General features: G+C 35.2%; 1 protein-coding gene across 10 annotated transcripts in view; it reads left to right on the top strand.

Moving 5' to 3' along the window:
- The window catches only part of LOC134810067 (uncharacterized), a 170,813-nt gene that overhangs the window by 27,711 nt on the left and 119,398 nt on the right, over nucleotides 1–23,704 (top strand). For 4 of the 10 annotated variants that reach the window (XR_010157186.1, XR_010157185.1, XR_010157189.1 and 1 more), the window contains one exon: nucleotides 740–926. The exons of 1 other annotated variant lie outside the window; for it this stretch is intronic. The gene's annotated coding sequence lies outside the window, so the exon portion shown is untranslated. Of the gene's footprint in view, nucleotides 1–739; nucleotides 4,709–16,154; nucleotides 20,883–23,704 lie in introns of those variants that run through there. 5 more of the 10 variants (XR_010157191.1, XR_010157188.1, XM_063811117.1 and 2 more) reach the window with 3 other exon arrangements.

Here is a 23,704-nt window from a genome sequence, read left to right as displayed (position 1 = left end):
AGAAAAAAATAACATATCTCAAATAGAATTGGGCTAGTATAGTGCTGATTATCTCTCTCTGTTGTATGGTTTATGTTATGTGTGGTTGTTTAGAAACATCATTTTACTAATCTTTGGGATATTGTATCCAAGGTAGCCTGCAGAGTTTTGCTGTTCAATTTATCTTATCTTTAATATGGATTTGTGGGCTCTTACAGCCATCAGCTATACTACGAAAAGGTCCTCTTTTGTTGCTCCTTTGTCATTTACTTCTTGTTTCCAATCCATCAGCACATCTTTTATTGAGTTCCTGTTTTGTTAAAAGGCAAGACTCTAAGGAAAAGGCAAAGAATTATAGGAATTACAACCTGCCCTTTAAAAGCTCATAGTCTGTGTGGGAGTGGAAGGACTATAATATTTAAAGAGAATTAAGATAATTTAATAAGAAGTGTTTCAACAATTAACATTGAAGATTTTGTTTTCATTTTGTTACTTGTTTACAGGTTTTTACCTGGAATAAAATATAAATGTTTTAGTGCCCATAGATAAGAGAGGTGATAGGGCAGTGAATAACATAATATGTGTGTCTATAATATGGTTGTAGGTATAGACTGTATATAGAAAAATAAGAAGAAAAAAACAAATTCTGAAAGACTCAGAAATAAATCTGTTACTGAAACTGTTTGGTGAAGCCTAAGCTATTGAAATGCCAATAATTGATTTAAAATATATGATTTAGCATAGGTCTCTTTAATTGCAGGTAGCCAAAAACTCAATTGGGAAATTGTTGTTTCCAAAAACTAAATGGGAAATTATTGTTTATGTGATTGAACATGGAGATCTTTCATGATTCAGCGATGGCTGGATTCAGAGGACCAAAGATTGGTACAAGCAGTGACTTTTCTCCATCTCTTGGTTCTCTCTGCCCCTGTTTTGGCTCTGGCCAGGTAAGCATGCCCCATTGTGGTGCAAAGAAGGCTATGGAAGTTTCAGCCTCCTATCATTCTGGGTTTTAGTATATATAGATGATATCTTTTTAAAGTCAAGTTGAAAAAAGCCCCAATTCAATGCTTCAAATCGAGGAGCATGACTGTCTCTGAGCCAACCTCTGTTGATGGGAAAACAGAATGCACTAAATGGCTAAAGCCTGAGTCAAATATATACCGCTGAAATAGGGGATTTAACCAGCTCCACCAAAACAAGCACACTGAAAGTGGGGTTTGCCACTTCTGAAAGGAAAATTAAAAAAACAAAATGGTTTGTAGATGATCTACAAGCAGGAGGCATGATGTTATGAAGCAACATAACTATCAGTTAGGGGATTGTGGGGCTTCATCTTTAACACCTATAGTTCACATACTTGTATGTTTTGTATGAACATATGAATAGAATGTTAACAAGGTGGCCAACATATCTAAATGTTGTTTAAAAAAGAGAATTTCAATGTTAGGTGGAGTGTTGGGGAATAAGCACACAGGTAAAGTGTTAAAAGAAATCAGTAGGCAAATTTAACAGTAAATATCAACACTTTTATAACTGTTTCAACATATTACCCACAGTCATATCTTGAAATTCATCATAAGGGAAAAATTGGTCAAGCAAAAATGAATATATATGTTTATTGCATATGTTTAATATCAACATGGGAAAACCACTAAATTATGAAAAATAAAGAATTAATTGAATAACCCGCATACTGAAATACTTTGGAAGCATTGAATATTATAATTAGTTTTTTGTTTGCTTTTCTGTTTGTTTTGAGACAGAGTCTTGCTCTGTCACTTGGGCTCAAGTGCAGTGGCATGATCTCGGCTCACTGCAACCTCTGCCTCCGAGGTTCAAGCGATTCTCCTGCCTCAGTCTCCAGAGTAACTGGAATTACAGGCATGCACCACCATGCCTGGGTAATTTTTGTATTTTTTCAGTAGAGATGGGGTCTCACCATGTTGGCCATGCTGGTCTTGAACTCCTGTCCTCAGGAGATCTGACCATCTTGGCCTCCAAAGTGCTGGGATTACAAGCAAATATTATAATGAGTTTTTATAAAATAAACTATTGCACAAAAAAAGTTTAAAAAAAGCATATGTAATATGATCATATTTACATGTATGAATTCTTAGAGAAAGTTTGGAAGGTTGTTTACTAAGATATTTTAAAATTGATTATGTCTATATTGTGGGGCTAGAGGCAATTTTTGTTTTTGCTTAGTTACATTTTCTATTTTGCGAAATAAAAAAGTGTAATTTTAAAATTAATAATAGAGGGAAATGAAATTTTCTTGATTTTCCATTTCAAAGTAAAAGACAATTTCAGTGACGTAAAAAATAAATGGGTGTTAGCATAGTTTGAGTAATTTAGGTTTATTTCTTTAAAATATATGCAAAATATGACACATCAGTTAGAAAAAGAAAAAAAAAGTGACCTGTGTGTGTAGGCTTGTGTATGTATGTGTGTACACATATATTTACATATACATTGTATGTGTACAACTCTCCCCTTGTTTTTTTTCAGATTTTACATTATAGTTAGTTTTAACTAAATGCCAGCTTTTTTCCCAATTACCAAGCCACTGAATTACATAAAAAGTATAAAATGGAGCATAGCTATAGTGCGTCCGGAATATACATGAGCCAAAGAACCTTGCAGTTCCGAGTGAGAAGAGAATTACAGTGCTAGTCTCAAAAGACCCTTGAACACACATCACTCATTTTGAAATATAGCACTTGAAGAAAGCAAAATAAGACTTTGAAAGGTTTATTGGAAGATATTGCCAGTATCTTGTGGAATAAAATCTACCATGTTTCCAAATATTTATAATAACTGACATACAAAATGAATACAACTATCTAAATCCAAATAACTTTTGATTTAAAAGGAAAACATAACTTAAAGAGGTGCATGAGGGAATCACAGAATGTCAAATCTGGAATGTCCTAAAGATCATCTAGTTTTAATCTTACATTTTATAAATATGACAAGCTGGAAACCATGATGCAAAATGACTCACCTGAAGTTCTGCAGCTCATTGAGGGAAAATTCAAGACCAGATTGCCTGACTCACAGTCTTTGCTTTTGTTGTTAAGCTACACTGCTAAAGCAACCACAGATGAGCTCAGTACTCCTTGGATTTTCCTCCCTGTGGGTCTGGAGAAACAATGATTTGGCTTGTGCTGTCAAATAATAGATACAGCCTTTGAGTCAAGTAAACTACTTTTCTCACAGTTTATTAACTATGTAACTTTGGACACATTAGTTAAGCTCTCTGAGCCTCACACATTAGTTAAGCTCTCTGAGCCTCACTTTCCTCATGTTTTAAATATTTAAATAATATCTCCATAAAAATATTGTGAAACCTTTATGTTTTGGAGATTACATGTATGAAGAGAACCTCGTATATACCAGGTTTAAAGCAGATTGGCCAATTTCCAGTCTTACCAGACAATCTTGCACAGGACTAAAACTGATCAACCTGTCAGCTTAAGAATACTAATAAGCTAATTGCCTTCAGCATTCTTTTTTAGATGGCCCTTAAATTTTGTCTAGGATACAAGAAACTGATTCTTAATTCTCCATTTACTGTATTTAGTCGCCTCTTTTATTTTATTTAAGAAAATCTGACTTTTTATTACAATGGGAAGGGAGATAACATAGACATTCTTTCAACCATGTTTTGTCTAAATTTCCAGAGTGTGCATTTCATCTTTTCACTCTAGAAGATAATGTATGTGGGCATTTCTTTTATTAGGCTTCAGAATCTTTTTTCTTTTTTCTTTTTTTTTTTTCTGAGACAGAATCTCGCTCTGTCACCCAGGCTGGAGTGTGGTGGTACAATCGTGGCTCACCACAACCTCCGCCTCCCCAGTTCAAGTGATTCTGTTGCCTCAGCCTCCCAAGTAGCTGGGACTACAGGCACTCACTACCATGCCTGGCTAATTTTTGCATTTTTGGTAGAGATAAGGTTTCACCATGTTGGCCAGGCTGGTCTTGAACTCCTGACCTCAAGTCATCTACCCACCTCGGCCTTCCAAAGTGCTGGGATTTACAGGTGTAAGCCACCATGCCCGGCCAGGTTTCCTAATCATTTAAATTAGCTTAATTTCTATTTGCTTCAAGACGGTTGATCTACAATGTATGTTTCACTGTCGTTATTTAAAACTACACATAAATTAATAGTAATATTCTACTTATAGAGGCGATTAATCATTATTAATATCTGGGGAGACTTATTTATACTATTTCTTGAGATTAAGCTATTTTAAGATCTCATTTTGATCAGTAAAAGTTTATTATATAACTTAGGTAGTATCTCTCAGGCTCCAACCACCACCTCAGGGTTGTATATCCCATTAGAATCAAGGAAATGGAACACAACCTCAGAGAGACCTTAAAAGTACAATGCTGAAAGCAAAAGGCATTTTCAACAGTCCAATAAATCATAATGAGGTTCCATCATCAGGGTTTTCAAAAACCACCAGAATAACCCCTTAGCACCAAGAGTACCCTTTTAGCATAGAAAGGGAAGTACTTAATGGGATGAAAAAAGCTGTGGGTTCCATTGTGAATAGATCATTCTAGGAAGTGCTTAGATGGGAAATACTGAGTAGAAGTTACCAGGAAACAGATTTCAGCCTGTAAAATGAAGAACACTTAAATATTCAGAACTTTTTAACGCTGCCAAGGAAATGGTGAATTCTTTGGCACGCAGCTCTTCATGAAAAGATTGGTATATTTAAACCTGCTCCATCATTTCCCTAAAATATGAAAAATTCCCTTATTCAATTTATTTTAGGGAAAAATGACAAAATATAGTATTAAAAGTGATTCTTAGATTACAAGAACTTTGAAATCCTCTTTACTATGATATTAAAAGTAATTTGCAATGTTAAAAGATAATACTGTTTAACGTGTATTTTAAAAATCAGCTATTGATTTAGTACAAGAAAATAAATAGCTTTAAGTTTGACTGTGCAATGATCTTTAAAACCATGATTTTTGTAGACATTAACCTGATATTGTGTTAAAATTAAAATAACCATTACATTTTAAAATTAAATCAATTAAAGCAATTATAATATTTTAACTAATTTCTTAGGTTTGTTAATTTCTTAGTTTTAGCTAATTAGGTTAGCTTTAACTAATTTCTTAAATTAGTGGCAAGCCCAATAAATCCAATGCAAGTCTTTATGTTTATCTTTCTGTGTTGAGCACATATATGCATGCACGTGTATTTAGCAGTTGGATACTGAATAAATATAAGAAATGCTCCATAGATAATGACAGGATTTAGAGAAGGAAAATGTAATAAAACAGAATTGTGATGCATACTTATTTAATTAACTGTATTATTTCCAGAAAAATTCTGTCAATTAAAATAATGGTTTAAAATAGTAAAATAATAAAAACAATAATATTTAAATTGATATTTATTAAAATCTTTGCATATATTGCTTATAAAACATATTATTATTACATGAAGAGGAGTGAAGTCAGGAGTGGATTTTGAAAGGAAATTCAGGACACATAACTTCCCTGTAAGATAACATACTGAGAGCTTAGATCAAATTGTTGTAGTGCTTGAAATGTTTAAACCTGGATGATTAATATAAGTTCTCTGGGGTTCAGTGTCCTCATGTTTATAACAAGTATGTTCAACCTTCAGATGAAATTTCAAGCTAACAAACAACAAACATAAAAATAAACCAAAGCAAAACAACTGAAAATCTTACAATAAACAAAAAAGTCTACTATATTTATTATACCAAATCAATATATACTATATATGTCACAACAAAAAAACAAAAAAGCTTCCTGTATTTATTATATCAATTCAATTCATCCTATGTGTCTGGTGTCTTGGTGCTGAGGATACGGTGATTTTTTTAAAAGATAACAAAAATGAATGACAACAACAAAACAGCCAGCTTCCTGACCTCATAGAGCTTTCCTTCATTGGGTCCCCTGACTTAATTTTATACCAGCTTTTTCCAAAAGATAAATAACTGGATACCAATGTTTTAACTGATAATGCAATCTCTGGGCTTGAAAACCATTTTAGTTTGAAATGTGTGCATTAAAACAATTGTTTAACTTGACCTAAATATGTATTCAAATCATGTGAATTCATGGCCTTTATGCTCACAAAAGATATTTTCACACCTGGTAATATATAGTTATTATATATTGTAGTAGAAAATTTTAAAAATGTTCAACAATGAAGAAGACCTTCCTAGGTTAATGACTCTGCAATGTGACCTTGCTGATACAGCCATAATGGAGTCAATTCTATTTATTCACCTTCTTGTACCTGGGATGATCTTGATTTCTTCCTTTAGTGAACAGAATGTGACAGATGTGATGTTGGGTTATTTCTGGAGTTTAGCACAAGAAGCCTTGGAGCTTCTCCTCTCTACATCTTAGAACCTCAAGGCTACCATGTTGGAATGGAGTTCAATCAGGCCTGTGTGAGGTTGACAGGAAAATCAAAATTCCCCAGCTGAGAAGTTGTACTAATTTCTAGGCATATGGGCCATCCAGCCCAGGCCCCCTTCAGCTGAGTGCAGTCCCATGGTGAGCCCAGGCAAAACCAAAAGAGGAGTTACTCAACCAACCCACAGATTTGGTTGAAATAGTAAATTATCATTGATTTAAGGCACCAAAACTTTGAGTGGTTAGTTGTATCGCATTAGATGACTGATTTTCCTTATTTTACTAGATCATTTCCTTATTTTACTAGATCATATAATAGGGCACAAGAAGTTGTAGTCATTGAAAATAAATGCAGAATTTATTGATTTTTAGAATGACACCATAAACATGTAACTCTACTGAGATGCACAATAGCAAAAGTGAAAAAGAGGCTATCCATCAGCAAAATGGAATGTGAACAGTTTTATGACTTGTTGAACGTATATATTTAGTTGGTATACTTGAATGAATAAAACATATAATGAAGTATTCCATTATCTTACACAACTGTGCAGGATGTCTACAAAAAAAAGTAAATTTGAAGAGTGAAGGCAATTATCCTTTTAAAACAGATAGTTCAAAACCTCCTTAATTAAGGAAAGAGAAGAGGTGTAGAATGAGTCAAGATTGCAATCACAGCATAATTAATCCTCTAATTCTTTGACAACTGGACTGTAATGACTTAGGTTAAAGCACAGGACTCCATACTAATACAATTTATAACCCCCCTTTTAGAAGATTTTAGGTCCTTAGATGATTGAATACAACAAACTTGGATTCCTATTTATTGTTTTCCATGCATTATAGAAAACTATTAATATTTAATCAATATTTTACAGGTACATTGACTCTTACAATTTACTTCTTTCTAAAGCAAGTGTTCAAGTGTTCTCTTCTCATGGATATTAACAGAACATGATAGAATGACTTTCACTTTCAATTTTCTAAACATTTTGAAGGCTGCTCTATGGAAGCATCCATTAGACTGAATATTTCTAAGGTCCAGATGCAATCTCATTTATCACTGTGTTCCTTGGGGCCAACATTTTGCAGTTCTGTAGAAGAAGGTAGTTTTTCAATAAATGTTGTCCTGTCGAATGAATGATTATAAGACTGTAGTAAATCTGAATCTTTATAATTCAGATTCTTAGTAGCTATATGATTCTGGACTAATGTGATCTGTCCTCTCCTATGTCTTTTCCATAGCATAACAAGAAAAATTTTGACACCCACAGTTTGCCTAGGCAAAGCTGAATGTATTACATGACTGCCTTTGTATAAAAATCAGTGAAGAAAAAATTATTTTCAAAGTACATGTGCTCATTATGTTTATCAAAATTCTGACATACAATTATATTATTAAAGGAGAATCAGTAGAAAAATGGTAGAAAATTGTGTGTAAAGTATAACACTTACATTGCAGTGGAAAAATCTTTGCAAAAAGTCTGGAACGGATTAAAGGGAAGCCAGATATTTTTCCGCTACTGTGGCACTTTCCATGGCCATGCTCACTGTCTCAGGATTACTGAGCTGTTATTCCTCCTTTGCATGGTCCATGTACCTAACTCCTTTGTCTTCAGCATGAGAGAACACAGGGGCATACTGAACAGAGAGAAAGAAGAACTTTACAGAACCCATTATCTTCCACTGTTCTTTGACTTTGAAATGATTTCTCCAATGGATAAGTTTTAAAATATTTTTTTCAGATTGTATTGATTTTCAAAAGTACTTTGTGGTTTCCTTGTAGAAAATGCACTTAGTACTAATAGCATGCTTAAACTTTGCCTCTGATGTTACAGAAACAGACCATTTTTTCCAGAAATAAAGACAGACATATTTTTATTTTAGAATAGGCTCTCTTTTTTTCCCCATGTGTTTATTTTTGGCTACAGGCCTACCACCTTTTACATTTTATTATTTAAAATAAAGTAGCCTGTAAGATAAAAAACTAAAAATAACTAAACAAAAAGAATAACACTAGTAAAAATGAAAATTACTAAGTATAATTGATAATTGTAACAAACAATATAAAAATTATCTTCAAATATTTGGACATAGGATAGTTGAAATATGCATTCAAAATGTCTTCAAGGCTGGGCGTGGTGGCTCATGCCTGTAATCCCAGCATTTTGGGAGGCCAAGACAAACAGATCACCGGAGGTCAGGAGTTTGAGAACAGCCTGACCAACATGGTGAAAACCCATCTCTACCAAAAATACAAAAAAATCAGCCAGACTTGGTGGCACATGCCTGTAATCCTAGCCACTCTGGAGGCTGAAGCAGGAGAATCGCTTGAACCCGGGAGGCGGAGGTTGTAGTGAGCCGAGATCACGCCATTGCACTCCAGCCTGGGCAACAAAGAGCAAAACTCCATCTCAAAAGGAAAAAAAAAAAAAGTCTTTGATTATTGTGTAGACTTTATCAGTTTATATTATTGCCAAATATCTAAAATATTTGTTATTAAATATTTTAGTAAAATAAAAATATACAGCAGCCAAATGTGATTGAGTCTGCTGTTATGTGATTAATTTTGTTTTTTGTTAGATATAGCATTTTTATATAGGAAATTTCAGCATCAGGTATTGAAATATATAAGGCAAAGCAAAGGCATTTTGAATTGCCATTTTCTGGATTAATGCTTTCTAAGATTCCCTAGTATCATGCTATACCTGATCACACAGCATGTACTCCTTAATCAACCTGACTGTGGAAGAAATACAGAAGTATAATTACGGTTGTTCCTTCTACTTCTTTTCCTGGGTAATTCATTCTTACAGTAATTACATGGAGTGAGCAAGGTAGGTTTTCTTGTGGAGGGGAAGCCTGATAGGGGGAACCAAAGCTCAATCCAGGTAATAAAGCTGTCTGTACTGGGGACAACATGCTTACACTGAAATATTTCAGAAAAAGAAAAAGTTCCTTGTACTGTACTTGGCAACTCTTCTATAAGTTTGAGATTGTTTCAAAATGAAGAAACAATATTGCAAAGAAACTTGTGCTTTTTTAATAACAGTAAAATAAAAACCAATCAAATTTTAAAATTTCAAGTTATTACCTAGATTGTAGATTGGATACGCTCAATAAAACTTCTCATCAAAGTGATTTTTTTCAAAATCTGTTACAAATTCTTGTTTAGATACTGTGAAGATGACAGAAATCACTGTTGATTGTGGATTTTTCTGTATCCTTGTGCAGTAAGATTGGTAAACAGTTCAAATAAATACTGACCTACTGAACACCATAAACTATTAACTTTCAATATGTAAAACACAACTCAGAAGTCTAGTTAGGGCACAATCTTTTGGGAAAAAATTCTAATGATAACCTTTGGCTTAGAAGTTTATTTCTTTTAGATAGTCTTATTTTCTCTAACAGTCACTTTGTGTTTTTTATGCAGAAATAAAACTGTTAGAATGATTAAAGACTTAAGAGATGGCTTAAAGTAGATCATTGTACTGTGAAATGATGGTCTTCAGTGAAATGAATTACAAAAATGAGTATTTAGCATGGATAATCTTCTCTTGACTTTGAAGTATTATAGGAACAAAAGCATCTTACTTCTATATCAGTATTTATTTGAGATGTTATCCTCACAAGTAAACTCGACTCTATAATCTTTCTAAAAATGAGGCAGTTTCATAGGAGTCTGACCACTTACTTATACTTTTGTTATGAACCTACTTATGGATTTTATATTTTTTCAGAGTTAAAATGGTTTTATGTATATAGTAATTGGTAGGGAGCTTAATAACTTATTTTTCGAAAGTGCTTTTAGCTTTATTATTTGCTCAAAGAAATTAACCTGAGAGTAAAAAGAGATGAATTATAAAATTTGTGCTAAAGCATGTAATAGACACTATGGATTTGAATAGCATTCATATATGTAAGTGAAGTGAATGGAAAGTTTTAAGCTGTTTGTTCCCATTTTCTGTAATTCCTTGCTTAGTAAGGTAAGTTAGTGTTTTGTTTGTTTTAGTAAATATTCAATGCCTGTTCTCCACATTTACATGGGAGAGTATATGTTTCTATCCCAGCGATGCTGGGCTTGGCTACACAATCCCTCCCTCCCTCCCTCCTCTCCCCCGCTCCCTCCCTCCCTCCCTCCCTCCCTTCCTTCCTTCCTTCCCTTCTGTTAGGAAACTGGGATCTTGCCTTATCACCCAGGCTGTTAGTGCAGTGGCACCATCACAGCTCACTGCAGCCTAGATCTTCCAGACTCAATTAATCCTCCCTCCTCAGCCTCCCAAGTAGCCATGACTGCAGGCATGAACCACCATGCCTGGCTAATTTTTTGTATTTGTAGAGATGAGCTCTCACTATGTTGCCCAGGGGGGCCTGGAACTCCTGGGCTCAAGCAGTCTTCCTGTGTTGGCCTCCTAAAATTTGGGATTACCGGCGTGAGCCACTGTGCCCGTCCACAACTTTCTTTCGTTAGTAGGATGTTAGTGGATGTGATGCAAGTAATGGTGTGAAAAATGTTTGTAAGATTGGGCTTGCTCTCTTGTGCTTCTACCTTCTGCCATAAGAACATGTCTTGGACAGCTTATAGACCAAGGAAGATGAGAAGCTTGTAAAGCATGTCTCAACTTGACCTGAGGCTTAGACCTAAGATCAACAAACCCAGCCTACATTAGCTGAACCCCAGCCAGTTAGCATATGTGGGAGCTAGAAGTAAATGTGTGTTGTTAGTAATCTTAATTCCATCTACAAGTCTTAATTCCCATTTGCTATGTCATGTAACATTCACAGGTTCCAGGGATTTGGAAATGAACCTCTTTGGTGGGCCATATGCTGCCTACCACACTGTGTGTGTTGAGAAAGTGTCAGCCTGCTGTTGCTGGATTTTAATGTGTAGAAAGGCAGTCATGAGCCAAGGAGGGTGGGCAGTCTCTGGGAGAAGGAAACAGATTATCCTCAGGAGCTTCCAGAAGGAATTGAGCCCTAATAACACCTGATTTTAGCCCAGTGATACTTATTTTAAACTTCTGACCTTTAGAGCTACAAGACAATATATTTGTGTTGTTTTAAGACATTCAGTTAACAGTAATTTGTTATAGCAAAAATATGAAACGTTATAAAATGCACAGAAATAGTACCACAAAATTAGCACTGATGTGATACCACAAAAGTATTTGGGGATGGGTGGTCAGTGAGAAAATAGTTACAGGAACCTGGAAAATTTTTAAGGAAACTGTTATAGTTGCTGGAAAGATGGTAAACTATATGTAATGGTGTACATTCCATCGCTTTCGTGATATACAGAAAATGTACCTAATGAATTTTAGAGCAATATGAAGATATTTCAAGTCAAAATGTTGAAAGTATGAGCTGGTTATTGTTAATTATGGTATTACAAAAAAGAGACAAAATCAGAAAAAGAAAGGTCACTTTGCAAACAGAATTAAGAAGGAATGGCCGGGCGTGGTAGCTCACGCCTGTAATCCCAGCACTTTGGGAGGCCGAGGCAGGCGGATCACGAGGTCAAGAGATCGAGACCATCCTGGCTAACATGGTGAAACCCTGTCTCTACTAAAAAATGCAAAAATTAGCTGGGCATGGTGGCGTACACCTGTAGTCCCAGGTACTTGGGAGGCTGAGGCAGGAGAAACGCTTCAGCCCGGGAGGTGGAGGTTGCAGTCAGCAGAGATCACACCACTGCACTCCAGCCTGGAAACAGAGCAAAACTCCATCTAAAAAAACAAACAAACAAACAAACAAAAAAGGAATATAGGCAGCCCCAAATTTCCAACTTGCATGATTATAACATAGGAGCTATTTCTTACAAAATCAAGGATGTACTGCGCTCCACCCATTAGAACAGAGTCCTAGAAAAAAAGACCAAGTCCAGGATGCTACCAGTAAGACCTTAGGGTAAATACCAAATCAAGGCTGTGGTTGTAGCAGGTTTGCTAAGATTGCTAAAAATATTTAGGTCATATCTAGTTAATTTTTTAAGCTAGGCCAAAAGGCTAAAATGGTTAAGGTTATGGCCCCAGAGAAGGCTGATGTGGTCAAAGTACCTGTAAATAAGTCAAAAGAGGTAGGTATATATAAAGATTAATTTTATGTGTCAACTTGGGTGAACCATGGGATCAAAATATTTAGTAAATTATCATTCTGAATGTTTCTGTGAGGGTTTTTTTAAAAATGAGAGTAACATTTAAGCCTGTGGACTTCGAGTAAAACAAATTACACTCCATAACATGAGTGGGTCTCATCAGATCATTTGAGGGCATCATAGAACAAAGATTGACCTCCTCTGAGCAAGAAAGAATTCTGCTGGCCGACTGCCTGTGGACTTGAATTGCACTTCTTTCTTGGGTCTCCAGCTTGCTGTACTACTCTGCAGATTTTGGGCTAACCCAGCCTCCCCAATCATGTGAACCAGTTTCTTAAAATAATTTTTCTCCCTGCCCCACCACGTTAATTCTGTTTCTCTGGAAAAGTCTAATAAGCTACGTCTAGCAAAAGCTATGGATGTGGCTTTTGGCAAGTAGATTTTACTAAATCAAATAAATAAACCACAAAACTTGTGGGAGAACTCCAAATATCTATACTATAACCACTTACAGGTTAAAAAGTTTTCCTTTGGAGAGAATAAATATAAAGATTCTGCTTTGAAGGACATCACGTATAGTTAGTAGTAAACATACCATGTCAAAAACATGGTGAAAATTCATATGAGACCTCTTAGACCTATTCTATCAGCTTCCCAAGCCCTGGCATTTAGAATTATAAGCTTTCAAGAAGAATATTGGAAAAGTGTTTTTTGGGGAACCTGATCAGAGTAAAATAAAGTATCTAATTCAAAACATGGTTTCCCCAAATTAAATGGAAGTCAGGTCATTCTAAAGTGAAGCTTATGGTGCTAAAGCACACACAAAGGCCCTAAATTTTTCAATCAGTTTTATACTGGAATACTCTTAAATCTCTTATGAGATCATAAGGGCCATCCATCCAATGATTGGAATTTGAGAGAAAAGCTTATCTCGTGAGAGGTAGAAACCAAGATAGCAAACAGAGAAAAGACAGTTTAAGAAACAAAGAATACGCAGAGAGAATAAAACTCTTAAAGAACTATAATTATTATTTGAAAAGACAAAGTAACTTATTCTAGCCATAAATGAAGAATAAGATGCTATATAAAATAAAGAACAAGAAGTGAACAAAAAATTGAACTGCAAAAAAATGCAATAGTGAAAGGAAGAAAATTGAAACAGAAAAGTTTATTATGAATCTTGGACCATAGAACATAAGACCCAAGAATTAAAAAAAAAAAAAAAAAAACTGGAGAGAAAGGGCAAGACAATGAAAGGACTAGCCCAGTGCTCCAATATCTAATTTAAAAAATTGTTGGTACATCATGTATATATTTAGTGATTACATGAAATGTTTTGATACAGGCATGCAATGTATAATAATCACATCTGGGTAAATGGAATATCCATCACCTCAAGCATTTATTCTTTGTGTTTAAAACAATTCAACTTTACTCTTTTAGTTATTTTAAAATAATTATTTTTACTAGAATCCTCCCACTGTGCTATCAAATAATAGGTCTTATTTATTCTTTCTGACTATTGTTTGTACCCATTAACCATTTCCACTCCCCTCTCCCAGACTTCACCCACTGACTACCCTTCCAGGGGATGAACCATCCTTCTATTCTCTGTTGCTAAGAGTTCCAACCATTTTAATTTTTAGCTCCCACAGATAAGTGAGAACACGTGATGTTTGTCTTTCTGTGCTCGGCTTATTTCACTTAACATAATGACCTCTAGTTCCATCCATTTTGTTGTAAATGACAGGATCTCATTCTTTTTATGGCTGAATAGTACTCCATTGTGTATAAGTACCATATTTTCTTTATCCATTCATCCTTTGATGGACACTTAGGTTGCTTCCAAATTTTGGCTTCTGTGTACAGTGATGCAACAAACACAGGAGTGTAGATATCTCTTTGGTATACTGACTTCTTTTCTATTTTTTTAATTTTTTTTAAATTATACTTTAAGTCTAGGGTACATGTGCACAATGTGCAGGTTTGTTACATATGTATACATGTGCCATGTTGGTGTGCTGCACCCATTAACTCATTTACATTAGGTATATCTCCTAATGCTATCCCTCCCCCCTCCCCCCACCCCACGACAGGCCCCGGTATGTGATGTTCCCCACCCTGTGTCCAAGTATTCTTATTGTTCAGTTCCCACCTGTGAGTGAGAACATGCGGTGTTTGGTTTTCTGTCCTTGTGATAGTTTGCTGACAATGATGGTTTCTAGCTTCATCCATGTCCCTACAAAGGACATGAACTCATCCTTTTTACGGCTGCATAGTATTCCATGGTGTATATGTGCCACATTTTCTTAACCCAGGCTATCACCGATGGACATTTGGGTTGGTTCCAAACTGACTTCCTTTCTTTTGGGTATATATCCAGCAGTGAGATTGCTGGATCATAGGGTACCTCTATTTTTAGTTTCTTGAGCAACTCACAAAGTATTCTCCATAGTGGCTACACTAACTTTTATTCCCACCAACAGTATATGAGGGTTCCTTTTTCTCCATGTTCTTGACAGCATTTCTTATTGCCTGTCTTTTGGATATAAGCCATTTTAACTGCAGTGAGATGGTATCTCATTGTAGTTTTGACTTGCATTTCGCTGATTATCAATGACTTTGAGCAACTTTTGATATACCTGTTTGACATCTGCATGTCATCCATTGAGAAATGTTTATTCAAATATTTTGCCCATTTTTAAATCAGATTATTAGATTTTTTTCTATAGAGTTGTTTGAGCTACACATATATTCTGGTTATTAATCCCTTGTCAGATGGATAGCTTGAAAATATTTTCTCCCATTCTGTGGTTATTTCTTCACTTTGTTGATTGTTTCCTTAACTGTGAAGAAGCTGTTTAACTTGATGTGATCTCATTCATATGTTTTTGCTTTGGTTGCCTATTTCTGTTGAGTATTACTCAAGAAATTATTGCCCAGTCCAATGTCCTAGAAAGTTTTGTCACAGTTTTCTTTTAGTAGTTTTATAGTTTGAGGTCTTAGATTTAAGTCTTTAATCCATTTTGATTTTTTTATATGATAAGAGATAGATTTCAAGTTTCATTCTTCCACATATGGATATCCAGTTTTCCCAGTACCATTTATTGAAGTGGCTGTCCTTTTCCAATGGATGTTCTTAGAACTTTTGTCAAAAATGAGTTCACCATAGTTGTAAGGATTTATTTCCAGGTTCTTTATTCTGTTCCACTGGTGTGTGTGTTTGATTTTGTGTTAGTACCATGTTGTTTTGGTTCCTATAATTCTATAATATAATTTGAAGTCAGGCAATGTGATCTCTCCAGTTTTGTTCTTTTTCCTTAGAACAGTTTTGGATATTCTGGGTCTTTTGTGGTTCCATGTAAATTTTAGGAATGTTTTTTCTATTTCTGTGAAGAATGTCATTGCTATTTTGACAAAAATTGCATTCAATCTGTAGATTCCTTTGAGAAGTATTGATATTTTAACAATATTATTTTTTGAAACCATGAATATGGGTTATCTTTTCATTTTTTTGTGTCCTCTTCAGTTTCTTGCATCAATGTTGTATAGTTTTCATTGTAGAAAAACTTCATTTCTTTGGTTAAGTCCTAAATATTTTATTTTATTGGTAGCTATTGTAAATGGGATTATTTTCTTGATTTTTTTTCAGATTGTTCACTGTTGACATATAGAAGTACTACTGATTGGCCAGACATGGTGGCTCATGCCTGGAATCCCAGCACTTTGGGAGGCCAAGGCAGGTGGATCACTTGAGCCCAGAAGTTTGAGACCAGCCTGGGCAACATGATGAAACCCCATCTCTACAAAATAAATAGAAAAATTAGCTGGGTATAGTGGCATGTGCCAGTAGTCCCAGCTACATGGGAGTCTGAGGTGGGAGGACGGCTTGAGCCCAGGAGGTGGAGGTTACAGTGAGCTGAGATCATGCCACTGCACTCCAGCCTGGGTGACAGAGTGGGACTCTGTCTAAAAAAAAAAAAATCATATTATCTGTAAACGGAAATATAAATAATTTAACTTCTTGTTTTCCAATTTGGATTCCCTTTCTTTCTTTCACCTGTATGATTGCTTTAGCTAGAACTTCCAGTAATATGTTGAATAACAGTGATGACCAGTGGGCATCCTTGTTGTGTTCCAGATCTTAGAGAAAAGACTTTCAGTTTTTTTCCCCATTTAACATACGAGCTATGAACCTGTAATATATGGCTTTTATTATGTTGAGGTATGTTCCTTCTATACCTAGTTTTCTTAGGTTTTTTTTTTTATCATGGGGGGATGTTGAATCAATTGAAATGATCGTATGGTTTTTGTCCTTCATTCTGTTGATATGATTTATCACATTGACTGATTTGCATATGTTTAACCATTCTTGCACCCCTGAGATAAATGTCACTTCATCATGATGAATCAAACTTTTAATATGTTGTTGAATTTGTTTGCTAGTATTTTGTTGAGAATTTTTGGATCCATATTCATCAGTGATATTGGCCTGTAGTTTCCCTTTTTTGATATGTGTTTGACTGGTTTTGGTACCAGGGTAATACAGGCCTCATAGAAGAATGAGCTTGAAAGTATGCCACTCTCCTCTATTTTTTGAGATAGTTTGCATAGGATTCGGATTAATTCTTCTTTAAACATTTGGTAGAACTTAGCAGTGAAGCCATGGAATCACAGCTTTCCTTGACTGGAAGACATTTTATTACAGCTTCAATCTTGTTACTTGTTATTGGTCTCCTCAGGCTTTGGATTTCTTCGTGGTTCAATGTTGGTAGGTTGTATGTGTCTAGGAATTTGTTCATTTCTTCTAGATTTTCTAATTCTTTGGCCTGTATAATTGCTCATAGTATCCACTAATGATCTTCTGAGTTTCTACAGTATCAGTTGTAAAGACTCCTTTTTCATCTCTGATTTTATTTGGGTCTTCTATTTTTTGTTAGTTAGGTTTCTCAATTTTGTTTAACTTTTCAAAAAAACAGCTTTTTTTTATTATTATACTTTAAGTTCTAGGGTACATGTGCACAACATACACGTTTGTTACATATGTATACATGCAGCTCATCATTTACATTAGGTATATCTCCTAATGCTATCCCTCTCCCTTCCCCCCACCCCATGACAGGCCCCAGTGTGTGATGTTCCCCTTCCTATGTCCAAGTGTTCTCATTGTTCAATTCCCACTTGTGAGTGAGAACATGCATTGTTTGGTTCTCTGTCCTTGAGATAGTTTGCTGAGAATGATGGTTTCCAGCTTCATCCATGTCCCTACAAAGGACATGAACTCATCCTTTTTTATGGCTGCATTGTATTCCATGGTGTATATGTGCCACATTTTCTTAATCTAGTCTATCATTGATGGACATTTGGGTTGGTTCCAAGTCTTTGCTATTGTGAATAGTGCCTCAGTAAACATACGTGTGCATGTGTCTTTATAGCAGCATGATTTATAACCTTTGGGTATATACCCAGTAATGGAATGGCTGGGTCAAATGGTATTTCTAGTTCTAGATCCTTGAGGAATCGCCACACTGTCTTCCACGATGGCTGAACTAGTTTACAGTCCCACCAACAATGTAAAAGTGTTCCTATTTCTCCACATCCTGTCCAGCACCTGTTGTTTCCTGACTTTTTAATGATCGCCATTCTAACTGGTGTGAGATGGTATCTCATTGTGGTTTTGATTTGCATTTCTCTGATGGCCAGTGATGATGAGCATTTTTTCATGTGTCTGTTGGCTTCATAAATGTCTTCTTTTGAGAAGCGTCTGTTCATATCCTTCACCCCCTTCATGATGGGGTTGTTTGTTCAAAAAACCAGCTTTTTGTGTTATTGACCCTGAATAACCAGCAGTGATAGGTAGGTATCACAGGTTTTGGGTGAGACTCTGAAACTTGTTGGCTTCAGGTGAAACTCAGTACATTCCCAGTGGTGGTGGCTATGGAGACAGACTCCTTCCACTTGAGAAAAGCAGAGGGAAAAGAATAGGGGACTTTGTCTTGCACCATAGCTATCAGCTCTGCCACACGGGGATATATTGAGCAACAAGTGTGTGCTTTACCCTGCTATGGCTGAGCCGGTATCCAAGATGCAAGACAAAGTCCTCTCCACTCTTCACTCTCCTATCAAGTGGGGAAAAAAAGGTGTCTTCTTTGGAGCTGCAAGATATGCAGCCTGGGATTAATGGAGGGGTGGCACCAGCACTTCCTCAGCCATCCTGGTTGGTGTTTCAGTAGCTCACATGCCCGCTCCTCCCCATCCCCCACACAATCCACTGGCTCTAAGCCCAGTTCAGCCCTAGGAATTGCCTAGGAGATGCAGTCGTTGTGGCCCTAGACTGCCTTTCAGTTTATTCAGCACTTCAGAGCACTCCAGCCCAAGGTGGTGAGGCTTGTCAGAACTCAAATTCTGACTGCTGGGATGGATGATTCCCTTCTTGCTAGCGCTGGTTTAAATGCTCTCTCCATGGGCAGGCATCAGCTGAGTTTGTTCCAGTTTTGCTTTCTTCTGTAACAAGGCAGCACTAAGTACTAAATTCAATGCACTATGTCACAATTACAGTATTCTCCCTCTCCCAAGTGCACAGATTATCTCTCTGTGCCACATGGCCACTGTTGGAGGATGAAAAAGGGATGGCATTGGCAATTCAAAACTGTTTGTCCTACTTCTTCAGTGCCTCTTTCAATCATACGAACTTATAGCTGAGTACTATGAGTGCTCACCTGATTTTTGGTTCTAAATACTTTTTTCTCTTTGTTTTTTTTTTTTTTTTTTTTGTAGATAGTTGTTAAATTGGTGTCCTTGTAGAAGGGGCAATTGGTGAAATCTCCTATTCCACCATCTTGCTTTGTTACTCTCTCCATATCTAAATTTTAAAAATTCCAGCAGTTTAAGAGAAGAGAGAGGAGAAAAATATTTTAAAATTATAAGAAAATTTCCAAATCTTCAGGTCAGCAATTTTCAAATTATTAGTACTCACAAGGGTCTAGGAGAAAGAAAGAAGTGGACTCACCACAACACATCACTGTGGCATTTTTTATTATTGGGAACAATAAGAACATTCTATAAACTAATAAGAAGAAAAGATATCACAGAATTTCATACAAACGAACTGAGAATTAGGAGACTACTAGAGTTCTTAACAGAAATAATTTAACTTGAAAAGAACAGAAAAATGCCTTCAAAAATCTGAGGAGAAATTATTTTCTACTTAGAATTATATGCCCAGCAAAATTATGAATACATGCGAATCTAGAATAAAGATAACTTCTGAACATTCTCGGTTTCCAAGATGTATCTCCCATGCATCATTTTAAAGAAAATTATAAGAAAATATACTTCACTAAAATAAGGGAGTAATCCAAGAAAAGGGAGTATTCTGATATTCAAGAAATCATGGCTTTAATCTAAGAGAGGTAATGGGACTCTGCAAAATGATAGTGAAGAAGTAATGTCAAATAATACCTGTGAAATAAACCTACAGATCAATTTATTTAAATTGGGTCAAATAAAAATGGGTATAGGAGATATTTCCTCAAAAAGATAAAAAAAAGAATACTTAATCTACAGAAATATTGGATGGAGATTTATACAACTGGGGGAGGGTTGCAGATTGAATTAGTGATTAAAAACAAAGACAAAAGGAAGCAATTATTAATCTATAAAAACAAAAATTATGTAGGAAAATGATTGGATTATTATATGCTTTGTTATGAAAATAATTTAAATAATATTAATAATATACACACTGAGTATTGGTTTAACCAAATGTTTTATTTAACTATATTAGGATGATAGAAAAGTAGAAGGTGTTTATATAAATGCTGTGTGAGAAGAGACGAGGGTCCTTAAAGAAAGCTAAATTCTTATCTTTTCTAGTGGAAATAGATAACCCCTAAACTGGTAAATGAAGAATATAATAATATAAGAATATTATTTTCCAGCCAGACATGGTGGCTTACGCCTGTAATACCACCACTTTGGAAGGCTGAGGCGGGCGGATCATGAGGTCAGGAGATCGAGACCATCCTGGCTAACACAGTGAAACCCCGTCTCTACTAAAAATACAAAAAATTAGCCGGGCTTGGTGGCGGGCGCCTGTCGTCCCAGCTACTTGGGAGGCTGAGGCAGGAGAATGGCATGAACCCGGGAGGCGGAGCTTGCAGTGAGCTGAGATCGCGCCACTGCACTCCAGCCTGGGAGACAAAACAAGACTCCGTCTAAAAAAAAAAAAAAAAAGAAAAAAAAAAGAATATTATTTTCCATGGAGAGACGGAATAATACACAAACAGATTGGTGAAAGGTTTGACTATGCTGGCCAATGGGAAATGTGGGTGAGAAAGAGTGAATGGTAGCGTGCATGGGATTCCTGTCTTTCATTATGCATGTGAGGTAAATATTTTATTCCTCATACTATGTATACAAATAACATTGAAAAATAAAATTAAGTTATATAAAATAAAATCCTCTCTCTTAGTAATATTTGCCTCAAGGCCGATCTAATGAGAAGTTTATTGTGAATTCATCTTTATTTTGTAAATTTTAATTTTGGAATTTATCCTTTCAAGACATATTTATTGACTGCCTAAAGTTGCAAGGCATGAGACTTCTATTTTCAGACAAATTTATTTCTGTCTTGATTCATATTCACTCTTATTAAAACCAGCAGTGGCCATAAGTTAATTATAAATTGTTGGACTTTCCCCTAAGTGTGTTTACAATCATTGGTTTTAAGTATTATATTCAATAATCTAATACAGCTTAAGATTCATAATAATAAAAATAAATTAATTTTCATTTCTATTAGGCAGTAAACAGTGTTATTCCAAATTTTAAGCAAGGTGGGCTGGAGATATAACTAATGATGGTCAAAACACAAATTTTAATATAAGAAGTCTTTTTTTGGGTAAATCTACAAGTTAACTATAGTTCTAAATAGTTTTATTTTGTATTTTATGTAAAACCAAGGATAAAGAGGTGGGAATAAGGGTGTTTTTTTCTTCAGAGATAGTGATAAAATTAAAATAGACTGTTTAATCAAGTATATACAATGGTTTATAATGATCATGGGAAAAAGAAAAAAAATATCCACAATGGCAGAGAGCAAAAGCTCATTTAAGAAGTGAAGGTCATAGATAAATATGAAATTGTCTTTGGGTATATCCATCAATACACCAGTAAAATATTTTTCTGAAGATTGAGTCTTTCTGTGGAATAGCAAGGATTTGATAAAAGCATGATAGTCACTGGGTGAACTGAAGCCTTGATGTACCTGGATAGATCCATAAGTGCTGATTAAAAAGTGGGGAATGTGTGGATAATATAACAGTGTTCCTTAATTTAACAGGATGCTGACAATAGACTTTACAACTTTATACATTTTATACATTATAATAAATGTAAAAAATCTTATTTTTATTTTATTTCTGTTTTAAACTTTTACACAAGTCTACTTTACTTGGTGAAAGTTATATTTATTTTTAAGAACTCAACAGGCAAAAATCTAGGCTTTAAATTCTCAGGTTTGTTGTACTGAAACCTCACTCCTCCTTTCTGTTGCTCGGATGTCACCTATAATACTGATTTATCTCTGAGTATCTCTCACTGAAATGAATATTTTTAATTTTTTCTTAGGGATAACCAACAAATTATCCCAATATTTTCAATTTGCTTACTTTTTCTAGTCCAGTGGTTCTCAGACTTGAGAGAGAATTAGAATCACTTGAGAGCTTGTTAAAACAGATATTGCTGCTCTGCAATCTCAATTTCTCATTCAGTAGATCTGTGTTCAGGCTTGAAAACTTACATTTCTAACATGTTCTCAGAAGATTCTGATAATGCCAATAGGAACACCACACATTGAGAACACTACTACTGATTATATGTAAAGTTTTGGTAATTCAAAAACTTAATCAACCAGAATCTGTTCACTAATCATCTCTTAGGCATTATGTTAGGGACAGAGATTACAGTGTTATTCTGAATTCAGTAGGTCTGTGTTAAGGCTTGAAAATTTACATTTCTAAAATGCTCTCAGATGATTTTGATGACGCCAATAGGAGCAACACACATTGAGAATACTGCTATTGACTATATATAATTCGATGTAAGTATGATTGTAAACATACTGCCCCCTAAGGGGAAAGTCCAACAACTTATAATTTGCTTACGGCCACTGCCGGTTTTAACAAAGGCGAATATGAATCAAAAAGACAAAAATTTGTCTGGAAGTAGAAGTAAAGATATAGCCCTCATGCCTTGCAGCATCAGAGATTACAGGGATAAAAAAGACAAAATCTATGTGCATCAGGACTATCAAATCTAGACAAAGTTTTTAACCTAATTTTCCATCATGAGGATAAAATCTTTGACCTTCTAGAGAAGTACTGTCCAAAAGAAATAGGATATGAGCCAAAAATACAATTTTAAATATTCTAGTAGCCATATTAAAGAAGAATAAATAAGTAAAATCAATTGTAATAATATATCTTATTTATCCAAATATAGCTAAAATATCATTTTAACATGTAATCAGTAGAAACATTATTAATGAGCTCTTTTACATTCTTTGTTTTCATACTAAGGTATAGTATAAATTAGTTTGTAATTTATACCTGCCATCCATCTCAATTTGGACTGGTCATATTTCAAATGCCCAAAAGCCACATGTGGTTAATGGCTACCATATTGTAGAGCAGAGCTATAGAGAAGAAAGAGGCTATCAAGAACCAATCCATGTTGTCCCGGATTTTAGTTGTGACTTCTAGGAAGACGAGCTCCACATCCATATTTTCATGACTGACCCCTCTCATTAGGGATTCTCTTCTGTATTTCCTGCTGATTATGGCTCTCCTTGGATTTATTTCCATTATCGAATTTGAAACTTCTAAAGTACTTTTTCCCAAACTAGCTAATTTTTTGACATTCCTGTTTCTTTCAGTGCTTTCTTAGGTTAAAAACTCAATGTCATTTTTGATTCCTTATTTTTCTGATACTTTGTCCTGAGATTCTAAATACTACTCTGATTTTGGATTAGGCCATTTCAACCAATATTTAGTTTATTCAACTGGCTCCCATCTCTTTCCTGCACGTCATTCACTATTTCTTAAAACATATTGCATTCTTGGCACGTGCTATAGAGATAAAAAGATAAGTAAGATGCAGCATCTGCCCTCAGGAAATCTGCGTTCTCTCTTCCTTCACTAA

Source organism: Pan troglodytes, chromosome 4 (genome assembly GCF_028858775.2).
Source record: "Pan troglodytes isolate AG18354 chromosome 4, NHGRI_mPanTro3-v2.0_pri, whole genome shotgun sequence".
Lineage (NCBI taxonomy): Eukaryota > Metazoa > Chordata > Mammalia > Primates > Hominidae > Pan > Pan troglodytes.
The sequence above is the reverse complement of the archived record's forward strand: the minus strand, read 5'-3'. Positions and strand labels throughout refer to the sequence as shown.